The following is a 6,330-nucleotide window of genomic DNA, read 5'->3' as shown; positions in this document are numbered from 1 at the left end:
TGACATGGAACCCCAAGGGTGAGGGAGCAGAGGGAGGCCAGCTTCAGAGCCTCTCTGAGGCATCTAGTTACGGCAACTGGGTGACCAGTGTGCTAACGAAACTTGTTAGTATTGGGCAGTCTCCCAGGCACCAGCCCTAATACCTGCCCCACATTTGCTAACCTAAGTTAGAGCACCAGTAGCTTCCAGAAGCCTACCGAAGAATATGCAACGAGAAAGGGTGGAGCTAGGAGGGCCAGCGATACTTCGCAAAGTGAGGAGTACAGGATCTAGTTTGAGTGGGTACTAGCCACCGGGCACTGTGCTCAATGCTTTATAGCCATTACCATCATCCTACTGGGCTTCTTCAAGTGCCCCTGATGTTAGTAGTGGCATTCCCATTCTGCAGAAAAGTAAATGAAGGTTCGCTGATTTTACCAAAGGTTACTCAGTTAATAATTAGTGGAGCTGAGACCTGAACACAGTCTAACGCTAAAGTCAGACCTAAGATGTCAGAGAAGCTAAAAGGGAAGGAGAATGGAGGCAACCAAATGTGCGCTGTAAGAGGCCAACTTGTATGAGAGCACAAGCCCAAGTCAGGCCAACTTTTTTTATCATTTGCATTTCTCTTGGTTTGTCCATGCCATGTGGACCATTAAAGCAGCGGATTAAAACCTACAGCAGAATGGTTATGCTACTGGCTTTAACTTTTAACCAAGTTCACATTCCAGCTCTAACACTTACCAGATGTGTAACCTTGAACTGTTACTTTGCCTTCCTGAACCTATTTCCTAACCTGTAAATCGGAGTGTTGTTAAGAATTGAATGAGATTACGTAAATGCTTAGCACAGAGTAGAATCTTAATTATCATCGTTATATTATTCTAAAGACATGATCATGCACCTGTTAGCCTGGACATCCCCAAGGCTTCCTTCAGAGGCAGAGGAAGCAGCAGTAGCTAAGACCCTCCTCCCTGTCTGTCACAAGTTGCTAGCTTCCTCCCATTCTGGATTCCACAGGAAGTGGAGAACAAGAACAGTAAGGTTAGACTGAGAACACTTGCAGTATGGTGGCCACTAGCCACATGTGGCCCTCAGGCACTTGAAACATGGTCAATCCAAATTAAGATGTACTGTACATGTAAAATACACACCAGAGTTCAAGCATTTAGTTTAAAAAAAAGAATGTAAAATAGCAATTAAAAAATTTTATTGAAATGTTAATATTTTAGATATACAGGGTTAGATAAAATATATTAAAATTAATTTCATGGTTTTTCCTTTTAATGTTTAAAAATGTTTAAATCATATATACAGCTCACATAATACTATTAGCTGCACTGACTTACCTACAGATGTCCACCCATTCACCCGTTATTAGAGTATTTATTACGTGCCCAGCACTATTTTAGGTACTAGGGATGTAGCACTAAGTAAGACAGCCCTGTTTCTCTCCTCACAGAATTGGCATAAATGAAGCATGGGGGAAAGGCAACAAATACTGTCTGGTCATGGTAGGTGCTCTGGGAAACAGAGCAGGTTCTGTTTTGAGAAGGTATTTTGACGTGAAAGAGGTTGATATTTCTGATCGGGTGATCAGTGAAGTGATATTTGAGCAAGGACCTAAACAATGAGAAGGTGTAAACCACACACAGAGATCAGGGGGGAAAGTTCCAGGCAGATGGAAGAGCCAACATAAAGGCTCTGAAGCAGGAATGATCTTGAAGTGTGAAAACAGCAAGGTCAGCGAAACACAATGAGTAATGGGAATGGTAGATCACACAGAACCCTGGCAAGAACTTGGGATTTTATTCTAAATGTAATAAGAAATTCTTGGATCATTTTTATATAGCAGTGTTGTGACCTGATTTAAATTTTTAGAATTTGAGGCTAACAGTTTCTGTGGAGACAGATGGGAGGAGGGTGAGAATGGAGGCAGGGAGGTAGGTTAGGAGGCTCCTGCATTAGTCCAGGCTAGAGATATTGATGGCTTGGACTAAGGGAGAAGGAGTGGAGGTGGTAAACCGCAGGTTTGGGATGTATTTTGAAGACAGCTGAGACTTGTTGATTGGTGTGGGAAGAATAAACAGAATCAAGGATGACTTAGGTTTCTGGTCTCAATAATAGTTGAGATAGGTGTTGATAAAAAGAGAGGATGTGACAAAACAGGTTTTTGCACAAAACAAAAGATCTCGACTTTTGTTTTGGACATGTTGGGTCTAAGACATCAAGTGAAGCTGCTGGATAAACAAGTGGGCATGAAACGCTGATATTGATCGGAGACATGAACGTGAGTCATCAGCATATAGGTGGTGTTAGCCAAGGGAATGGAGTGGATTGCCTAGGAGAGAAAAAGAACTGAGAGCCAAGGATTTGGCCCCAGAACATCCAAAATATAGGTATCAGGAGACAGAAAGGACAGTCAGTGAAGTAGGAGAAGAGTAGGCAACGTTAATACTCAAATGAAGAAAAAAGCTTCCCAGTAGGGAATGGCCCAAATGCTGAGTCAGATGCTGCGTGAGACTACAGAAGTCTAATTACCCGCTCCTTCCTCCCACACTTCAGCTCTGTAGGGGGCTGAATCCTATCTTGTGCACAGAAGTTTTGTACACAGCCTTTAGTAACAGAGATGTGGGCTCAATTACTTGTGAGTTGTGTGATCTTGGGTAAAGTACTTTCTATCTGTATAACGATGGACCAGTTGCTTAATCTGAGAACAGATGCTTCCGCTTTATAATATACCTCATAAGCTGTAGGTTATGTGAAAATTGAATCAGATAATGGATATGCTAGGCAGAATAAAAGCTCAATGAACAGTATTTATCATATTTGTACCTACAATGCCAATACTCTCCATGGTTGTGGGCTGACTGACAGTAACTTGAGAAGGTAAGGACACAAGCAAGCCCTCCTTACCCCCTCCCAGACCCCTGGGCTAGAGAAAGGCAGGTACAGCCAGTCACCCATACCCAGTGAACCTGGACAGAGCTAGCACAGTGGATTACTGAAGCAAAGACTGCAGAGCCCACTTAGTGGCTCAGAGGGCAACGCAGAGGCTTAAATTCAAGACCACAACTGTGAGTGATGGTGGGCAATATAAAAAATGTGTTAATTTTTTAATTAAAAAAAAGGACTAATTATTTTGGGAAATATTAAAGATGTCTTCCTCTTCCATCTTTTGCTGTGTGGATCCCGCCACCCATATTCAAGCATTATCTGTGACTCTTCTCTCCCTCATCCTTCCACATTCATTAGTAAACAGGACGGCAATTTTGTACTTTCCAAAATGGCATTAATTCATCAAATCCAAGATGCTATCCATTCTAAGACACCATTATTATATTTTTTTCAACTTCTTTTTATTTTGATATCATTAATATATAATTACAAGCAACATTGTGGTTACTACATTCCCCCCATTCTCAAGTTCCCACCACATACCCCATTATAGTCACTGTCCATCACCATAGTAAGATACTATAGAGTCACTACTTGTCTTCTCTGTGCTATACTGCCTTCCCCATGCCCCCACCATTACGTTATGTGTGCTAATCGTAATGCCCCTTATTCCCCTTCTCCCTCCCTCCCCACCCATCCTCCCCAGTCCCTTTCCCTTTGGTGACTGTTAGTCCATTCTTGGGTTCTGTGAGTTTGCTGTTGTTTTGGTCCTTCAGTTTTTGCTTTGTTGTTATACTCCACAGATGAGTGAAATCATTTGGTACTTATCTTTCTACACCTGGCTTATTTCACTGAGCATACTACCCTCTAGCTCCATCCATGTTGTTGCAAATGGTAGGATCTGTTTTTTTCTTATGGCTGAATAATACTCCATTGTGTGTATGTACCACATCTTCTTTATCCATTCATCTACTGATAGACACTTAGGTTGCTTCCATTTCTTGGCTATTGTAAATAGTGCTGCGATAAACATAGGGGTGCATCTGTCTTTTTGAAACTGGGATCCTACATTCTTAGAGTAAATTCCTACAAGTGGATAAGACACCATTATTTTATATAACTCCAAGAAAATATGCTTCCACTTAGATTACAACATGCCATTGACTTTTAGAAGCATCCAGGTTTCAGAAGTATTAAAATGTGGGGTAAAAAAAGAATACCTTACAATCAATGATACCACTATCTTAGTTCAGACCTCCACTATCTTGTCTAGACCAGCCCCCAACCCCCACTCATCCTTTTCAGCCAAAATTAGGTTTCTAACAAGGCCAATGTTCCCAACTCCCTACCCCAAAAATCTTCCCTTTAGTGCTTTGCCCATAGTCCCCACATTCACTTTAAACTGGCTGCAATTCCCCAAATATCATACTGCTTCCTGTCTGGAATTGCTTTTCCTCCCATTCTTTACCTACCTGTCTCCTAGCTGTTGGAAGTTAAGAGTTTTCTAGCCAGGGTATGTCTCACGCCACCCCTACTGATTGCCAGGACTACTATGGTTGATACGGCTTACTAAGTGATACTACTTTCTTCACTAACAAATATAACTCCAACCAAAAATGAAGCCTATCGCAAACTCCAAAGACAACCTTCCTATAGAGAGAACAGTTGAAACCTCCAAACAAGCTCTAACCTGTTTTTCAAAACCTAAGCAGATGTCAGTTCCACTAAGTCTTCCCAAATGCTCCAAGCTGAGTTAGAAAACCCTCCATGGTATTCCATAATCCATGAATACTTCTATTATAGCCCTTCTTACACCATATTGCCATTGTTGACTTGGTTTCTCCACCGCTAGACTGAGCATCCTGTCTTACTTATTCTCCAGGAACTGGAACCCAGAGCACTTCATACTTATGAAATTATTGGGTGGGTGAGTAAAAAATGCTTAATGTATATAACCAATAGTAGGTCCTAGTCTCCACTGAGATGCTACCTCCAAAATCATTGCATTGCTGTTAACTTTCCTGTTTGCTGAGAATACAGCATTAAGCAGGGAAGAGCAATGGCTACACCTAGTGGTAAGTGTGGGAAGCGCACCTTACCGAATAGAAGGAAGTTTTCTTCAATCACAACTCTTTTCTGCTCCATGGTTAGGAAATGTCAAGAGTGGATTTGCACTTTCCAAAGATCAAGCTGATGACTGTATTTAGAATGGACTGGCGAGGGGATAGAGGAGGAAGCAGGAATGCCAACTGGAGGCTATTTTGTGAGAGCTGAGAATGAAGTCCAGATTCATGACTTTTAATGCCACCATACTTAACCACTTTGTATTACTGCCTCTTATGCAGGACCTTCCTTTCTTCCCCTGAACTGAGCGCTGTAGCAGGCAGATTCTAAGATCTGTTCAATGATTCAATGATTTCTGTTTCTGGTATTCATGCCTTTGCGTAACTCCCTCCCTTGAGTATGGGCTGGCCTAATGACTTGCTTCTAATCAACAAACAGCAAGGGTATGAAATGTCATTCTCATGATTAGACTCCAGAAAGGAACTGGGGCAACATGGTTTCAAGTACACATAAGACTAACTTCCACCCTGCTAGCAAACTCTCTCTTTGTTGGCTTTCATAAACAAAATTGCCAGGTTGGGGAGACCCATGCAGCAAAGAAGTAGGGATAGTCTCTGGTTAACAGTCTGTCAGTAAACCATCAACAACTAATCCAGCGACCCCTGAGGAACGGAAATTCTGCCAACAATGTAAGTGAGCTTGAAGCAGATCCTTCTCCAGTAGAGCCCTCAGATGAGAACCCAGCCCCAAGTGAAAATCTGATTGCAAAACACCTGGAAGCAGAGGACCCAGCTAGGTGTGCCTGAACTCCTGGGCCATAGAAACTATGAAATAATACATATGTGTTGTTTTAAGCCACTAAGTTTGCAGTAATCTATACAGCAACACCTAACAAAGCACCTACTCAAAATGTATCATTACTGTGCAAGTTGGAACCTTCTGAAAACTGAGAAACTTTGCATAGCTAGGATCAACTCCTGTACCACTAATATATGTGTGTGTGTGTGTCTCCTGCAGCATCCCAGAGGCTTTTGCAGCTGACTCCCCAGGGCATCCCTCTGTGGACTGAATGACCAAGTATCACCTGGATAACCTCGTCAGGTTCTAGTCCTGTCATGTGATAGGTCTTCACTGACCTTTTACAGCTCACAAGGCACACAGCTTACAAGACAAGGCCATGAACACTAGGATTGGTTTAGGCATACCAAGCAGATCAGCATTAAGGACAACCATCTCCAGAAAGGAACTGGGGCAATGTGGTTTTGAGTGCACAGCTCTCCTTTTACAACATGTTGTGACAGGTTATATGGCCCTGAAGGAAAGACAGCCCTGCTGGATCTGCTATGAATGTAGTTAATGCCACTGAACAAACAGAAGTGAGGTGGAGCG

This window comes from Manis javanica, chromosome 4 (assembly GCF_040802235.1).
Source record: "Manis javanica isolate MJ-LG chromosome 4, MJ_LKY, whole genome shotgun sequence".
In the NCBI taxonomy this organism is placed as follows: domain Eukaryota; kingdom Metazoa; phylum Chordata; class Mammalia; order Pholidota; family Manidae; genus Manis; species Manis javanica.
This window is presented reverse-complemented; position numbering follows the sequence as displayed.